We start from the raw sequence: 18,304 nt of genomic DNA, 5'->3' as shown, positions 1-18,304 counted from the left end.
GTTCTCTATCTCTGCCCTGATGTCTGAATGGAGCAATTGCTAATGCTCTCCTGGCCAGCCTCCAATTTTTCACTCTCCATAAGCTCCAGCTCATCCAAAATTCTGCTACGTGTATCCTAACTCGCGCCAGTCCTACTCACTCATCACCCCTGTGCTCACTGACCTACCTTGGCAACATCTCGACTTTAAAACTCTCATCCTTGTGTTCAAGTCCCTCTATAATCCGGCACTGCTCTGTAACCTCCTCCAGCCCTACAACTCTGAGGTCTCTGCGTTACTCCAGTCTACCCCCTTCCTCCTTTGCCCCACTATTGGCAACTGTGTCTTCAGATGACTAAGCCCCAAGTTCTGTAATTCCCTCCCTAAAATTCTTCACCTCTTGCTGTTCCTTTAAGACGCTCCTTCAAACCTATCACTTCCACCAAGCTTTTGGCAGCCCTCCTAATGTCTCTTTCTTTGACTCAGTGTCCATTTTTTATTTGATCACACTCCTGTATCAATTTAAAAGTACTATGTAACAGCACGTTGTTGTTGTTTTTGTTAAGTCACGCCAAAGCTTATCTTGAACAACTCCTGGCAGCCTTATCTCCATCCTGAGAATGGAATAGAAACACAAAGAAGCAAGAAGGGCATATTATACAGAACGTAAAACCCACCTATCTGGAGTTTCATCAGTGTTGATTAGTTATTTTCCCTCTCTGCCTTTTTTGAATGACTTGAATTCCCTTACTTAGAAATAACAGTTCAAAAGCTGATCATTCAACCCAACTGTTCTATACCAGTGTTTTTTGCCCCTCACAAGCCTTCTTGGGCATTGCTGGCAAAGGTAGGATTTATTGCCCATTCTCTGTTGCCCTAGAGAAGGTGATGAGCTGGTTTCTTCAACTGCTACAGTCAATGAGATGACGGTACTCCCACAGTGGTTAGGTAGGGAGTTCCATGAAGCTGAACAAGCAACTATGAAGGAACAGCAATACATTTCCAAGTCAACATCAGATGTGACTTGAAGGAGACCTTGGGAGTGATGGTGTTCCCATCCACCTGCTGACTTTGTCCTTCTGGGCGGTAGAGTTCGTAGGTTTGGGATATGCTGTCAAAGAAGTCTTTGAGAGTTACTACAGTGCGTCTTGAAGATACAGGAAGTACATAGTGTACCAGCGTTAGACGGAGTCAACATTTAGGGTGGTGGAGGGGATAACGATCAAATGGACTGTTTTGTTCCAGATGGTGTTGAACTTCTTGATTGTTTTTGCAACTGTACTCACCCAGGTAAATGGAGAGTATTCCACCATATTCTTGGCTTGTGCTTTGTAGATGGTAGGCTTTGGGGAGTCAGGAATTGAGTAACTCATTCCAGAATACCAAACCTCTAGCTTACTCTTGAAAGACAATGGTTTGTGTAGCAGTCGTCAACTCTGTGTTATGTATCAACTGGTAGGCTCAGGAGCCCTATTCTAGCATGGCAGTACCTGCTGCATTTGCTGCAGAGAAAGACTGTGGTCGAGATGGTGGATGGTTCACGGGCCCCTGTTTTCTCTGGGCCATCTTCCCAGCCAGCTCAGCTTTCAGTTTCTGCTCATCTCTTCCAAAGCCTCCCCAGTCAGCCTCCAGAGGTTACGAATGTCAGTAATTATCTCCCAGTTGTCAGCGTTGTCTGCCATCTTCCCATCTCACTTGCGGGTGTCCTTTTAACAGGGATATGGATGCCCAGGAGGTCGTGACCCATTGGCCAGTTCACCATACAGAAGATCTTGGGTATCCAGCCGTCATCCATCCATCCATCCAGTGCAGATGTCACTGGCTTTGTAATTAGTGTATGCGGATGGAATTAGCATGCTTCAGAACCTCTGAGTTGATGACCTAGTCCTGCCAGAAGATACTGAGGATACATCTGTGACAGCGAAGGTAGAAAACATTCAGCCTTTTTTCCTGTATAGCTTATGTTGTCCAGATCTCACCACTGTAGAGAAGTGTACTGAGGACGCAAGCTTGGTAGACCCCACATTTTGGTGTTCTCAGTCAGGTTACGGTTGTCCCACACTATCTTACTCAGCTTGGGAATAACAGCTGCAGCTTTCGCAACACAGGTGTTAATTTCAAATGACAAATTGCTGGTAATTGTGGAACCTAGATACGTGTGGCAATCAAGAACCTCCAGCATCACATTGTCAATGATGATGGGCAGTATGGCAACATCCTGGACATTTGACATTTGTCCTCTTGATGCTGACTCTCTCACGCCTACAAAGAGTGAGTCAGTTCTTTCATCGCTGAAGGTGTTCCTCAGTATGGAATGACAGTGCAGCATTGTCAGTGTAGAGCAAGCCTACTCTTGTAGCTACATTATTTATGTGGTTGGTCCCTAGTTACATTTCTAGTCAATAGTGGCCCCAGGATCTTGATGATGGCGAATGTGATGAAGCTAATGCCATTGATAGTCATGGGGAGGTTTTTAAAGAGATGGTCGTTTCTAAATGCCTCTGGGCTTCTATTCACAGCCTGCCTGGCTTTGAGATGTTGACACGGTGGGAAATCAAAGCTGCTCCCTCTCCTTTCTATGCTCGCCAGCAGTGACACAGTGAGAGGAAGCTCATTTAATTCAGCTTTCATCCAACATATAAAGGTTTTTTTCTTGAATCAATCTAGAACCAATTTAATAGACTGACTGATCCCGCTTTCATGTGGGAAACATGTCTGGCTTTCACTACAATACTACTCACAGTGACATCCTGAAATCCAGGGATCACTAGGTGGGGAATTTGCAGGCACTGACTTGCATCACATCACTGCCAATTGGGATTATGGCCTTAGATGAAAAGTTAACAATCAGGACTGTGCCAGTCATACAAGATTTGTCCAGTCCTATTGTTGTAAATCTCAAATATCCCTTGCCATAATTAATTTTGTTATATTCAGATTTTACTGAAGTGAGACATCTCACAGCATGCCACATTAATTTGGCTTTATCCCTCACCCTTCACCTGGAAAAAATTTTGCTCTGTAAATTGTGGAAACTGTGAGCAAAGTGATAGAAGATGTTGTCAACAGTGCTAACAAGCAGCAAATACTCAGCGATGCTCATTTAGAGTTCTGCAAGGGCCAATCGGTTCCAGACCTAATTACAACTTTGGCCCCGTGGACAAAAGTATTGAATTCCAGAGGTGAGATGAGAGTGACTGCCCTTGATATTAAGGCAGCGTTTGACCAAGTATGGCATCAAGGAGCCCAAGAGAAAGTGGAGTCAATGGAAGAAAACTCTCCAGTGGTTTGAGTCATACCTAGCATAAAGGAAAATGGTTGTGCTTGTTAGAGGTCAATCACCTCAGCCCCAGGACATCACTGCAGCAGTTCCTCAGGGTAGTGTCCTAGGCCCAAACATCTTCAGCTGCTTCATCAATAACCTTCCTTCCAGCATAAGATCAGAAGCAGGGATGTGTGCTGATGAATGCACAGTGTTCAGTACCATTCGCAACTCCTCAGATACCAAAGCAGTCTGTGTCCATATGCAGATAGGCCTGGACAATATTTAAGCTTGGGCTGGTAACTGGCAAGTATCAGTCATGCCACACAAGTGCCAAGCAGCAGTGTCATGAAAAGGCGATGACAGCCACAAATTACTTACAGGCCTATTGAACTTTTTAAGGAAGACTTCTGTGTTTTTAAAAGGAATACAAGCAAGGACTGTGCAAAAGATGGCTGATAACATTCCGGAAAATTCCTATGTGGATTATACCGACAGACCTGTCCTGAAATAACATGAAAGGTCGCGCCTGAAAAGGTGTCATGGCCTTATTCAAGCAGACGCTTGAAGGGGAGATGGAAAAGATGCAAAAGACTGAACTTTAATCTCCCGTAGCTGTGGAGACAAAAGACAGATTTGCACATCTCAGCAGTCACCCCAAAATCCATCTCCTGTTTTTTTATATCTCAAAATATGTAAATAGTTCTGATATGAATGCAAAACAACCATTTCCCTTCATGAGAATACACACGGAAAAATCTGTTAGAAAGCAGTGTGTGCTGTGAGTGTGACAGCAAGCAGAAGAACAAGCTGGTCACCCTCAACCGCCCGCCCCCGCAGCTTGCAGGCCAAAGCTCTCTCTCTTTCTGTCTCTGTTGGAGGCAAAGCTTAGCAGAAGCCACAATCTAAAGGAAATAGGACAGCCTTTCAGGTACTATGCCGAGTCAAGTGTCTCCAAACCAACTGCTAAAATCAGTTCTACTGGAACCACCCAACGTAAGAGCCGCAACATACCGCCATCTATGCCTCACGGACAAGCCAAAGACTGATTTGTATATTTTTTAATCTTTTATTTCTAATCTCAACTTCTTATTTCTGATCTGAGTATATGTATGTTGTGTTTTATTTATTTTGCCCAGGTTTTAGTAACTAATAAACTTACTTTTCTTTGACTCAAGAAAGCCTTGTTAAATTAGCTTCTACTAAAAAATAAATACACTTGGACTGGGAAAAGGTATCCATGGGGAAAGGATCCCTTTTAAATTAGCCTTGTTGCGGCCAATTGATGGGATTGAATAAAGGAAGGAAGCCAGCTCATTCCTTCGCACCCAAGAGCATAACAAAGTTGGGGTCCCATTTGAGAAGTTAACAAATTGTTGGCGGGGAAGAGTGGGTAGGTGGGAAACTTTGCCAGGGATCAGTCATAACAATGGCTTTCTCCAACAAGAGAAAATCTAATCATCTTCCCTTGACATTCAATGGCATTAGCATCGCTGAATCCCCCAACATTAACATTCTTCAGGATTACCATTAACCAAAAACTGAACTAAACCAGCCATATAAATAATATAGCAACAAGAGAAGGCCAGAGGCTTGGAATTCTTCAGCAAGTAACTCACCTCCTGACTCCCTAAAGCCAGTCCACCAACTTCAAGGCACAAGTCAGGAGTGTGATGGAATAATCTCCACTTGCCCGGATGAGTGCCGCTGTGACATTAAAGAAAATAAACACCATCCAGGATAAACAGCGCATTTCATAGGCACCCCATCCATCACCTTATACACTCCCCACTGGCGTACAGTGACTGCAGTGTGTACCATCTACAAGATGCATTGCAGAAATTCACCAAGGGCTCGTTCAACAGCACCTTCCAAACCCACGACCTACTACACTGTCTCTGGGAGGATTTCCTCAGCCACAGGAAGTAGGCAATTCAGAGAATACATGTCAGGATTTTCGCTGCTATGGACAAGAGTGAATTACTTTGATCCATAGTATTATTTATCCCCCTTCGTGAAGGGAGTACTGTCGTTCTCTTTAAGTCGAGAGGCAGAGTTCTTTTTCCTCTCAAGTCCATAGGAAGAATGCTTGAGGTGAGCAAAAGTCCACCAGCTTTGAAGGTCCCAGCTGGAATACCATTGTTGCTGTAAGATTTTGCTGTTTTTCATCCATTGGTTGTTTGTTGCAGCTCTCCCATCGATGGCGGTTCACCCAAGGATCCTACCACCGGGTATTAGGAGGATAGCCTGGGGAGTATCAGCTACCACTGCGGATTCACAGTTGCTAGCTATACATAGATACCTAAAACTGAGTTACTTGCTCCCAAGTCCAAATCATTAAAGTAAATGATTACTTCTGGAACACTGCTTTCTACCTTCCTCCCATCTGAAGAATTGACCTTCACCCTTGCTTTCTGGTTATTTTGCCATCCAATCAGATGTCTGTTCCCTGACTCCACATGCCCTAATCTTTGTCATAAGCATACCATGTGGCATCTTTTCAAAATCCAAGTAAATGTCATCTACTACATTACACTACTCTTTCCATTACCTCTCCAAAGACATCAAGGCAGCATCTGACTGAATGAGATATCAAGGAGCCCTAGCAAAAAAGAAGGCATTGGGAATCGGGGGAAAACTCTCCACTGTGGCTACAAGAGCAGGTTAGAAGCTGGGAATTCTGCAGCGAGTAACTCACTAAAGCTTATCCGCTATCCAAAAGGAAGGAGTGAGATGGAATACTCGCCACTTGCCTAGTCCAGCAATATCTCAACTCTATAATTCTCATTCTTAATTTCCAACCTCTCCATTGCCTTTCCCCTTTCTATGCCCACAGTCCAACATCTTTCTGAGATCTCTGCATTCCTCCAATCCTGGCCTCTTCAGCATCTCCGACTTTAATCGTCACCTGGTGGATTTGCTGACATAATTTACCAGTTAGCCGATTCACTGACCGACGAGAGCAGCTCAATGTCAATATTGACTGGAGAAGATAAAAAAATATATTTACTTACAGGAAAAAGTCACATTTTCACAACTTATCAGAGTTTTACCACTTTTGAAATGCAGTCACTAGTGTTAAATCAGTAACTGGTTGCACACAGTAAGATCCTGCAAATGAGATCCAAGATTTGGTTCAGGGCAGAAAGTTGATACTGACACTGAGAGGCCTGGCTTCAAAGATGGCCATGGGATTTTTAACATTTATATTATTTTAAAGTCTCATCCCAAAGCCAAATACCTCTTAACAACTGGCCCCAGTGCCCCTCAGGTGCACAGGGGCTGGCCAAAGGTTTCCTCTACCCCTCCTCTTTCCTGATCACAATCTAATAGAAGCATGCGCCAGTCTAAATGTCCCAGTCAGGGGCAAATGGAGCTTGGGATGTGATGTCTTCTGTGGATGAGCAGTCCTGCCTCACTGCCCCTGTGAAGCCTGGTGATCTGCGTGAGGGAGCTGAGGCTGTGGAACCTGATTCTCAGCTCTGCTTGTGCACGTTCAGGACTCACTCACCTGAACCTGCAAACAAACACCCCCGAGCCCGCAAACACACGCACGCACGCCCCCGAGCCCGCAAACACACGCACGCACGCCCCCGAGCCCGCAAACACACGCACGCACGCCCCCGAGCCCGCAAACACACGCACGCACGCCCCCGAGCCCGCAAACACACGCACGCACGCCCCCGAGCCCGCAAACACACGCACGCACGCCCCCGAGCCCGCAAACACACGCACGCACGCCCCCGAGCCCGCAAACACACGCACGCACGCCCCCGAGCCCGCAAACACACGCACGCACGCCCCCGAGCCCGCAAACACACGCACGCACGCCCCCGAGCCCGCAAACACACGCACGCCCCCCGAGCCCGCAAACACACGCACGCACGCCCCCGAGCCCGCAAACACACGCACGCACGCCCCCGAGCCCGCAAACACACGCACGCACGCCCCCGAGCCCGCAAACACACGCACGCACGCCCCCGAGCCCGCAAACACACGCACGCACGCCCCCGAGCCCGCAAACACACGCACGCACGCCCCCGAGCCCGCAAACACACGCACGCACGCCCCCGAGCCCGCAAACACACGCACGCACGCCCCCGAGCCCGCAAACACACGCACGCACGCCCCCGAGCCCGCAAACACACGCACGCACGCCCCCGAGCCCGCAAACACACGCACGCACGCCCCCGAGCCCGCAAACACACGCACGCACGCCCCCGAGCCCGCAAACACACGCACGCACGCCCCCGAGCCCGCAAACACACGCACGCACGCCCCCGAGCCCGCAAACACACGCACGCACGCCCCCGAGCCCGCAAACACACGCACGCACGCCCCCGAGCCCGCAAACACACGCACGCACGCCCCCGAGCCCGCAAACACACGCACGCACGCCCCCGAGCCCGCAAACACACGCACGCACGCCCCCGAGCCCGCAAACACACGCACGCACGCCCCCGAGCCCGCAAACACACGCACGCACGCCCCCGAGCCCGCAAACACACGCACACACACACACACGCCCCCGAGCCCGCAAACACACGCACACACACACACACGCCCCCGAGCCCGCAAACACACGCACACACACACACACGCCCCCGAGCCCGCAAACACACGCACACACACACACACGCCCCCGAGCCCGCAAACACACGCACACACACACACACGCCCCCGAGCCCGCAAACACACGCACACACACACACACGCCCCCGAGCCCGCAAACACACGCACACACACACACACGCCCCCGAGCCCGCAAACACACGCACACACACACACACGCCCCCGAGCCCGCAAACACACGCACACACACACACACGCCCCCGAGCCCGCAAACACACGCACACACACACACACGCCCCCGAGCCCGCAAACACACGCACACACACACACACGCCCCCGAGCCCGCAAACACACGCACACACACACACACGCCCCCGAGCCCGCAAACACACGCACACACACACACACGCCCCCGAGCCCGCAAACACACGCACACACACACACACACGCCCCCGAGCCCGCAAACACACGCACACACACACACACGCCCCCGAGCCCGCAAACACACGCACACACACACACACGCCCCCGAGCCCGCAAACACACGCACACACACACACACGCCCCCGAGCCCGCAAACACACGCACACACACACACACACGCCCCCGAGCCCGCAAACACACGCACACACACGCCCCCGAGCCCGCAAACACACGCACACACACGCCCCCGAGCCCGCAAACACACGCACACACACACACACGCCCCCGAGCTCGCAAACACACGCACACACACACACGCCCCCGAGCCCGCAAACACACGCACACACACACGCCCCCGAGCCCGCAAACACACGCACACACACACACGCCCCCGAGCCCGCAAACACACGCACACACACACACGCCCCCGAGCCCGCAAACACACGCACACACACACACGCCCCCGAGCCCGCAAACACACGCACACACACACACGCCCCCGAGCCCGCAAACACACGCACACACACACACGCCCCCGAGCCCGCAAACACACGCACACACACACACGCCCCCGAGCCCGCAAACACACGCACACACACACACACGCCCCCGAGCCCGCAAACACACGCACACACACACACACGCCCCCGAGCCCGCAAACACACGCACACACACACACGCCCCCGAGCCCGCAAACACGCACACACACACACGCCCCCGAGCCCGCAAACACACACACGCCCCCGAGCCCGCAAACACACGCACACACACACACCCCCGAGCCCGCAAACACACGCACACACACACACACCCCCGAGCCCGCAAACACACGCACACACACACACCCCCGAGCCCGCAAACACACGCACACACACACACACCCCCGAGCCCGCAAACACACGCACACACACACACACCCCCGAGCCCGCAAACACACGCACACACACACACACCCCCGAGCCCGCAAACACACGCACACACACACACACCCCCGAGCCCGCAAACACACGCACACACACACACACCCCCGAGCCCGCAAACACACGCACACACACACACCCCCGAGCCCGCAAACACACGCACACACACACACACCCCCGAGCCCGCAAACACACGCACACACACACACACCCCCGAGCCCGCAAACACACGCACACACACACGCACCCCCGAGCCCGCAAACACACGCACACACACACGCACCCCCGAGCCCGCAAACACACGCACACACACACGCACCCCCGAGCCCGCAAACACACGCACACACACGCACACCCCCGAGCCCGCAAACACACGCACACACACACACACCCCCGAGCCCGCAAACACACGCACACACACACACACCCCCGAGCCCGCAAACACACGCACACACACACACACCCCCGAGCCCGCAAACACACGCACACACACGCACCCCCGAGCCCGCAAACACACGCACCCCCGAGCCCGCAAACACACGCACCCCCGAGCCCGCAAACACACGCACCCCCGAGCCCGCAAACACACGCACCCCCGAGCCCGCAAACACACGCACCCCCGAGCCCGCAAACACACGCACCCCCGAGCCCGCAAACACACGCACCCCCGAGCCCGCAAACACACGCACCCCCGAGCCCGCAAACACACGCACCCCCGAGCCCGCAAACACACGCACCCCCGAGCCCGCAAACACACGCACCCCCGAGCCCGCAAACACACGCACCCCCGAGCCCGCAAACACACGCACCCCCGAGCCCGCAAACACACACACACACACCCCTGAGCCCGCAAACACACACACACACCCCTGAGCCCGCAAACACACACACACACCCCTGAGCCCGCAAACACACACACACACCCCTGAGCCCGCAAACACACACACACACCCCTGAGCCCGCAAACACACACACACACCCCTGAGCCCGCAAACACACACACACACCCCTGAGCCCGCAAACACACGCACACACACCCGAGCCCGCAAACACACACACACACACACACACACACACACCTGAGCCCGCAAACACACACACACACACACACACCTGAGCCCGCAAACACACACACACACACACACACCTGAGCCCGCAAACACACACACACACACACCTGAGCCCGCAAACACACACACACACACACACACACACACACACACCTGAGCCCGCAAACACACACACACACACACACCTGAGCCCGCAAACACACACACACACACACCTGAGCCCGCAAACACACACACACACACACACCTGAGCCCGCAAACACACACACACACACACACCTGAGCCCGCAAACACACACACACACACACCTGAGCCCGCAAACACACACACACACACACACACACACACACACACACACCTGAGCCCGCAAACACACACACACACACACACCTGAGCCCGCAAACACACACACACACACACACGAGCCCGCAAACACACACACACACACCTGAGCCCGCAAACACACACACACACACACCTGAGCCCGCAAACACACACACACACACACCTGAGCCCGCAAACACACACACACACACACCTGAGCCCGCAAACACACACACACACACACCTGAGCCCGCAAACACACACACACACACACCTGAGCCCGCAAACACACACACACACACACCTGAGCCCGCAAACACACACACACACACACCTGAGCCCGCAAACACACACACACACACACCTGAGCCCGCAAACACACACACACACACACCTGAGCCCGCAAACACACACACACACCCGAGCCCGCAAACACACACACACACACACACACACACCTGAGCCCGCAAGCACTCACCTGTGCCTCAAACACTTACATGAGACCTCAAATACACTTCCAAGCCCTCAATAGCTCACGAGCCTTCCAATACACACCTGCACTATCACTCACCTGAGACTTCAAATATTCACTTGAACCCTCAAATACACACCTGAGCCCTCACACACCTGCGCCTTCCAATGCACACCTGCACCACCAAACATTCACCTGAGCCCTCAAACACTCACCTGGGCCTTCCAATACACACCTGAACCATCAAACTCTCAGCTTTTTTTTTAATTCATTCACGGGATGTGGCTAGGCCAGCATTTTATTGGCCATCCCTAGTTGGCCTTGAGAAGGTGGTGGGGAGCTGCCTTCTTGAACCTCTGTAGTCCATGTGCTGTAAGGAAAGGAGTTCCAGGATTCTGACGCAGCGACAGTGAAGGAACGGCGATATATTTCCAAGTCAGGATGGTGTGTGACTTGGAGGGGAACTTCCAGGTGGTAGTATTCCCATCTATCTGCTACTCTTGCCCTTCTAGATGATAGTGGTCATGCGGTTGGAAAGTGCTGTCAAAAGAGCCTTGGTAAATTTCTGCAGTGCATTTTGTAGATGGTACACACTGCTGCTCCTGTGCGTCTGTAGAATGTTTGTGCATGTGGTGCCAATCAAGCGGGCTGCTTTATCCTGGAGTGTGTCAAGCTTCTTAAGTGTTATGAGAGCTGCACTCATCCAGGCAAGTGAGAAGTGTTCCATCACACTCCTGTCTTGTGCCTTGTAGATGGTGGACAAGCTTTGGGGAGTTAGGAGGTGAGTTATTCGTCGCAGGACTCCTAGCCTCAGACCTGCTCTTGTAGCCATGATATTTATATGGCTAGCCCAGTTCAGTTTCTGGTCAATTGTAACCCCCAGGATGTTGACAGTGGAGGATTCAGTGATGGTAATGCCATTGAACATCAAGTGGCGATGGTTGGATTCTCTCTTGCTGGAGATGATCATTGCCTGACAATTGTGTGGCGCAAATGTTACTTGCCACTTATCAGTCCAAGCTTGGATACTGTCCAGGTCTTGCTGCATTTGGACATGGACTGCTCTGTATCTGTGGAGTCGCAAATGGTGCTGACCATTGTGCAAACATCAGCAAACATCCCCACTTCTGATTTTAAGATGGAAGGAAGGTCATTAACAAAGAAGCTGAAGATGGTTGGGCCGAGGACACTACCCTGAGGAACTCATGCAGTTATGTCCTGGAGGGGAGACAACTGACCTCCAAGAACCACACCCATCTTCCTTTGTGCTAGGTATGACTCCAACCAGCGGAGAGTTTTCCCCGATTCCTATTGACTCAGGTTTTGCGAGGGCTCCTTGATGCCACACTGAGTCAAATGTGGCCGTGATGTCAAAGGCAGTCACTCTCACCTCACCTCTGGAGTTCAGCTATTTTGTCTATGTTTGAACCAAGGCTGTAATGAGGTCAGGAGCTGAGTGGCCCTGACGGAACCCAAACTGGACATCAGTGAGCAGGTTATTGATAAGCAGGGGTCACTTGATAGCATTGTTGATGACTCCTTCCATTACTTTACCAATGATCTTAAGAAGATTGGCCAGATTGGATTTGTCCTGCTTTTTATGTACAGGGAATACCTGGGCAATTTTCCACCTAGCCAGGTAGATGCCAATGTTGTAGCTATACTGGAACAGCTTGGCTAGGGCTACAGCAAGTTCTGGAGCACAAGCCTTCAGTATTATTGGTGGAATATTGTCAGGGCCCATAGCCTTTGCAGTATCCAGTGCCTTCAGCCATTTCTTGAAATCACCTGGAGTGAATCGAATTGGCTGAAGACGGGCATCTGCGATGCTAGGGACCTCCAGAGGAGGCCGAGATGGATCATCCACTTGGCACTTCTGGCTGAAGATTGTAGCAAATGCTTCAGCCTTATCTTTTGCACTGATGTGTTGGGCTCCTCCGTCATTCAGGATGGGGATATACGTGGACCCTTCTCCTCCAGTGAATTGTTTAATTGTCCACCACCATTCACAACTGGATGTGGCAGGACTGCAAAGCTTAGATCTGATCCGTTGGTTGTGGGATCGCTTAGCTCTGTCTATTCACTTGTTGCTCTACCCTGCTCTCATGCCCACATGTCCATCCTTGGCCTGCTGCAATGTTCCAGTGAAGCTCACCTCATCTTTTGACTAGGCACTTTACAGCCTTCCGGACTGAATATTGAGTTCAACAATTTTAGATCATGAACTCTCTCCTCCATCCCAATCCCCTTTCTGATCCCCTCCCCTTTTCCAATAATTTATATAGATTTTTCTTTTCCCACCTATTTCCATTATTTTTAAATGTATTTCCATCCAGTGTTTTATCTCTACCTTTTAGCCTTTTTAGATCCCTTCACCCCACCCCACCCCGACTAGGGCTATCTGTACCTTGCTTGTACTGCTTACTACTCTTGATTAGCACATTCTTTAGATAATATCACCACCTTCAACACCTCTTTGTCCTTTTGTCTGTGACATCTTTTGGCTATCTCCACCTATCACTGACCCTCTATCCTGCTCTACTTCTCCCACCCCACTTAAAACAGCTTATATTTCACCTCTTTTCTATTTTTACTTAGTTCTGTTGAAGGATCATTCGGACTCGAAACGTTAACTGTGTTCCTCTCCGCAGATGCTGCCAGACCTGCTGAGTTTTTCCAGGTATTTTTGTTCTTGTTTTGCTGCTTATACTGTTTGGCATACAAGTAGTCCTGTGTTATAGCTTCACCATTTTATATATGCCTGGTGCTGCTCCTGGCATGTCTTCCTGTATTCTTCATTGAACCAGGGTTGATCCCCCGGCTTGATGATAATGGTAGAGTGGAGGATATGCCGGGACATGAGGTTACAGATTATGGTTGAGTACAATTTTACAGCTGCTGCTGATGGCCCACAGCGCCTCATGGATGCCCAGTCTTGTCTTGTTAGGTCTGTTTGAAATCTATCCCATTTAGCACAGTGGTCGTGCCACAAAACACGATGGAAAGTATCCTCAATGTGAAGGCAGGACTTTGTCTCCACAACAACTGTAAGCTGGGCCCTCAAACACTCACCTGAGCCTTCCAATACACACCTGAGCCAAGACTCACTCACTTGAATCTTCAAATACACACCCGAGCCCTCAAACACTCACCTGCACCTTCCAATATACACCTGATCCAAGACTCACTCAATTGAATCTTCAAATACACACCCCGGCCCTCAAACACTCACCTGAGCCTTCCAATACACACCTGATCCAAGAATCACTCACTTGAATCTTCAAATACACACCCGAGCCCTCAAACACTCACCTGCACCTTCCAATATACACCTGATCCAAGACTCACTCAATTGAATCTTCAAATACACACCCCGGCCCTCAAACACTCACCTGAGCCTTCCAATACACACCTGATCCAAGACTCACTCACTTGAATCTTCAAATACACACCTGAGCCCTCACTCACCTGAGCCTTCCAATACACACCTGATCCAAGACTCACTCACTTGAATCTTCAAATACACACCTGAGCCCTCACTCACCTGAGCCTTCCAATACACACCTGATGCAAGACTCACTTACTTGAATCTTCAAATACACACCCGAGCCCTCATACACTCACCTGCACCTTCCAATACACACCTGAGCCAAGACTCACTCACTTGAATCTTCAAATACACACCCGAGCCCTCATACACTCACCTGCACCTTCCAATACACACCTGAGCCAAGACTCACTCACTTGAATCTTCAAATACACACCTGAGCCCTCATACACTCACCTGCACCTTCCAATACACACCTGAGCCAAGACTCACTCACTTGAATCTTCAAATACACACCTGAGCCCTCATACACTCACCTGCACCTTCCAATACACACCTGAGCCAAGACTCACTTACTTGAATCTTCAAATACACACCCCGGCCCTCAAACACTCACCTGCGCCTTCCAATACACACCTGAGCCAAGACTCACTTACTTGAATCTTCAAGCACTCACCTAAGCCCTACCTCACTTGGTACACCTCCCAGTGGCGACAGTAACCGAGCAGCAAAGGAGGGACCGCGGCTGGACACCAGGAAAGAAAGAGCGGAGGGTGTTAAGTTTAATGATAAATATTGCTCAATAGCACCAACACTTTCCTTCTCTCCCCGCCCCCGCCACGCCCCGGCGTCGATCCCTCACCTCAGCTGCAGCCTCCTCCGCCGGCCCGGAATATCGCAGTCCCAATTCGCGCAATGCCCTTTGGGAATTGTAGTCCGCCCTCCCCCTCTCCCTCTCCCTCTCCCTCCACCTCCACTGCTGGCGCCCAATTGGCATAGGAGGCGAGGTGGGACTACAACCCCCACAAAGCACTGCGCGCTGTCAATCACACGCCCATCAGAGGGCGCATTCCCGAATGCCCAAGCCGTGTATAAACATTGCTGTCGCTGATCAAACTTGCTGAAAAATAGCACCAAGTATATTGAAGCAGATCGCAAATGCTGATTAAAATCTGAAGGAAGCCCAGAGAGGGAGCGGGAGAGCATCTGGAAAAAGGAAAGTTAACTTTTTCGGAGGAAAATCCGGAAAAAGAGTGGAACTTGGTACCAGCAAAACCTTGTCCGAACTGGTCTTGTATACCTTAAAATGGAAGCCCAGTACTACTGGTGCCAATATGACTGATTTTTACTAATTCTTTGAAGTAAAAGCAAAAATGTGGGAAAATTCCAGCATTTTCTGTTCTAATTTCGAATTTCCAGCATCCACAGTATTTTGCTTTTATATTTGAAAATTTTGAACTGTTTCTTTCCTTCTGGACCAATATTAACAGAAATCAATTAGTTAATGATTTATTGGGAGTTTGTGCGATTGCTTTAATGACATTATTATTGGGGACAGAAATGGGTGGGAGCAGAGGAAAATGTCCACCCTCTACTCTTGGTGGATCACACTTGTCAAAACCACGATACAAAGTCAATAAATCGTTAATGAGGTTGTGAGTCTTGGCAACACTACATTATTAATATTCCTCTTCCTGTTTTGCAAATGTCAGTGGAAAATCAATACATAGGGACTATCTAGAACCAGATCACAGTTGGCATTTCTCTATATTTTGAATGGCTGACCATAAGTTCAAAGATATAAGGCAGACAGTAAAGTATGATATTTCAGATAACAAGCACCGTTCCCTACCCCCATTTCTGTGTCTTATAACGGGGAGGCTTCACAGTTAATAAGTGATAAATGTTTATTTGATGCAAGGGAAAAAAATTCAGAACTCAAGATTTCTTCCTATACCCTTTTGTGAATGGCTTTATCTGTTTTTGAACTGGGGAAATGCAGTGAAACTTAATGATAAAGTCACAGAGTTGTCAACAATGCATTTCTTTCAAACGGCAAATAATAGGTAGACCCCAAACCATACAGAAGTGCACCCATCAAAACATTAAAAAGAAGGCTCATTAAATCAGTTTTGTAAAGCACTCATTGGTTCAGGTATCTAAGTTCATCTATCTAACCAAATCGTAATTATGCAAATTTTTTTGAAATATTCTGAGTTACTATGCAAATTCAAGTTCCTACTTTCATCATTTCTGTTTTGCAAGTTTATAACTTTCTGATCCAAAATTTGTGAATACAAAGTGCTACTGACAGGTGGTCACCACAGAAAGGTGAACAGAATGCAATCTAGAAATCTGCTGGTAAACATCCAAAACAGAATTTGATTTATTCAGGTTCTGTGAAAGCATTCCCCTGATAACAACAGCAACTTGAATTTATATAGCACCTTTATCGAGCAGAAAACATCCCAACATCACCTGGCATTGACCTAAGCACCGGAAACAACAATGGCAAAACCAGCCTTGTCGACCCTGCAAAGTCCTCCTTACTATTGTCTGGGGGCTTGTGTCAAAATTAGGAGAGCTGTCACACAGACCAGACAAGCAACAGCTGACATATTCAAACTCACAGAATCATCTTATAGGCAAAGTCCCAGACACTACCATTACAATCCCTCGCTACCGACAGGAGAGACCCACCAGAGGTGGCGGCACAGTGGTATACAGTCTGGAGGGAGTTGCCTTCATAGTGGTATACAGTCTGGAAGGAGTATTCTCAACATCAACTCTGGACCCATTGAAGCCTCATGGCATCAGGTCAAACATGGACAAGGAACCTCCTGCTGATTAACACCAACCGCACTCCCCACAGCTGATGATTCAGTACTCCTCCACAGTGGACACCACATTTAGGAAGCACTGAAGGTGGCAAGGGCACTGAATGTAATCTGGGTGGAGGACTTCACCGTCCATCACCAAAAGTGGCTCAGTAGCACCACCACAGACCAAGCTGGCAGAGTCCTAAAGAATATAGCTGCTAGACTGGGACAGCGGCAGGTGGTGAGGGAACCAACAAGAGGGAAAAACATTCTTGACCCCAACATCATATATCTACCTCTTGTAGGTGCATCTGTCCATGATAGCGTTGGTAGGGGTGACAACCACACATTCTTTGTGGAGACCAAGTCCCACTTTCACATTGAGGATACCATCTATTGTGTTGTGTGGCACTACCACCATGCTAAATGGGATAGATTTCAAACAGATCTAGCAACTCAAGACTGGGCATCCATGAGGTGCTGTGGGTCATCAACAGCAGCAGAATTGTACTCAACCATAATCTGTAACCTCATATCCCCCACTCTACCATTATCACCAAGCCAGGGATCAACCCTAGGTTCAATGAAGAGTGCAGGGTGTCATGCCAGGAGCAGCACCAGACATACCTAAAAGTGAGGTGTCAACCTGGTGAAGCTACAACACAGTACTACTTGCATGCAAAACAGCATAAGCAGCATGCGGTAGACAGCTAAGCGATCCCAAAACCAACTGATCAGATCTAAGCTCTGCAGTCCTGCCACATCCAGTCATGAATGGTGGTGGACAATCAAACAACTAACGTGAGGAGGAGGCTCCACAGATATCCCCAACCTTAAAGATGGGAGAGCCCAGCACATCATGTCAAAAGACAAGGCTGAAACATTTGCAGCAACCTTCAGCCAGAAGTGCCGAGTGGATGATCCATTTCAGCCTCCTCTGGAGGTCCGCAGTGTCACAGGTGCCAGTCTTCATCCAATTTGATTCACTCCATGTGATATCAAGAAATGGCTGAAGGCACTGGATACTGCAAAAGCTATGGGCCCTGACAACATTCCAACAATAGTACTAAAGATTTGTGCTCCCTTAGCCAAGCTGTTCTAGTACAGCTGCAACATTGGTATCTATCCTACAAT

The 18,304-nt window shown here is 49.9% G+C and overlaps 1 protein-coding gene across 4 annotated transcripts in view; it reads right to left on the bottom strand.

Annotated features, from left to right (window-relative positions):
* Positions 1–15,275, bottom strand: part of tbxas1 (thromboxane A synthase 1 (platelet)) — a 230,773-nt gene extending 215,498 nt beyond the window's left edge. The window contains exons 1-2 of one of the 4 annotated variants that reach the window (XM_041216334.1): positions 15,214–15,240; positions 15,028–15,096 (exon numbers count right to left, since the gene is read on the bottom strand). The gene's annotated coding sequence lies outside the window, so the exon portion shown is untranslated. Of the gene's footprint in view, positions 1–14,967; positions 15,170–15,213 lie in introns of those variants that run through there. The other 3 variants (XM_041216332.1, XM_041216335.1, XM_041216331.1) reach the window with 3 other exon arrangements.
* Between the last annotated feature and the right edge of the window lie 3,029 nt (positions 15,276–18,304).

Source organism: Carcharodon carcharias, chromosome 21, assembly GCF_017639515.1.
Source record: "Carcharodon carcharias isolate sCarCar2 chromosome 21, sCarCar2.pri, whole genome shotgun sequence".
Taxonomy (NCBI): domain Eukaryota; kingdom Metazoa; phylum Chordata; class Chondrichthyes; order Lamniformes; family Lamnidae; genus Carcharodon; species Carcharodon carcharias.
This window is presented reverse-complemented; position numbering and strand designations above follow the sequence as displayed.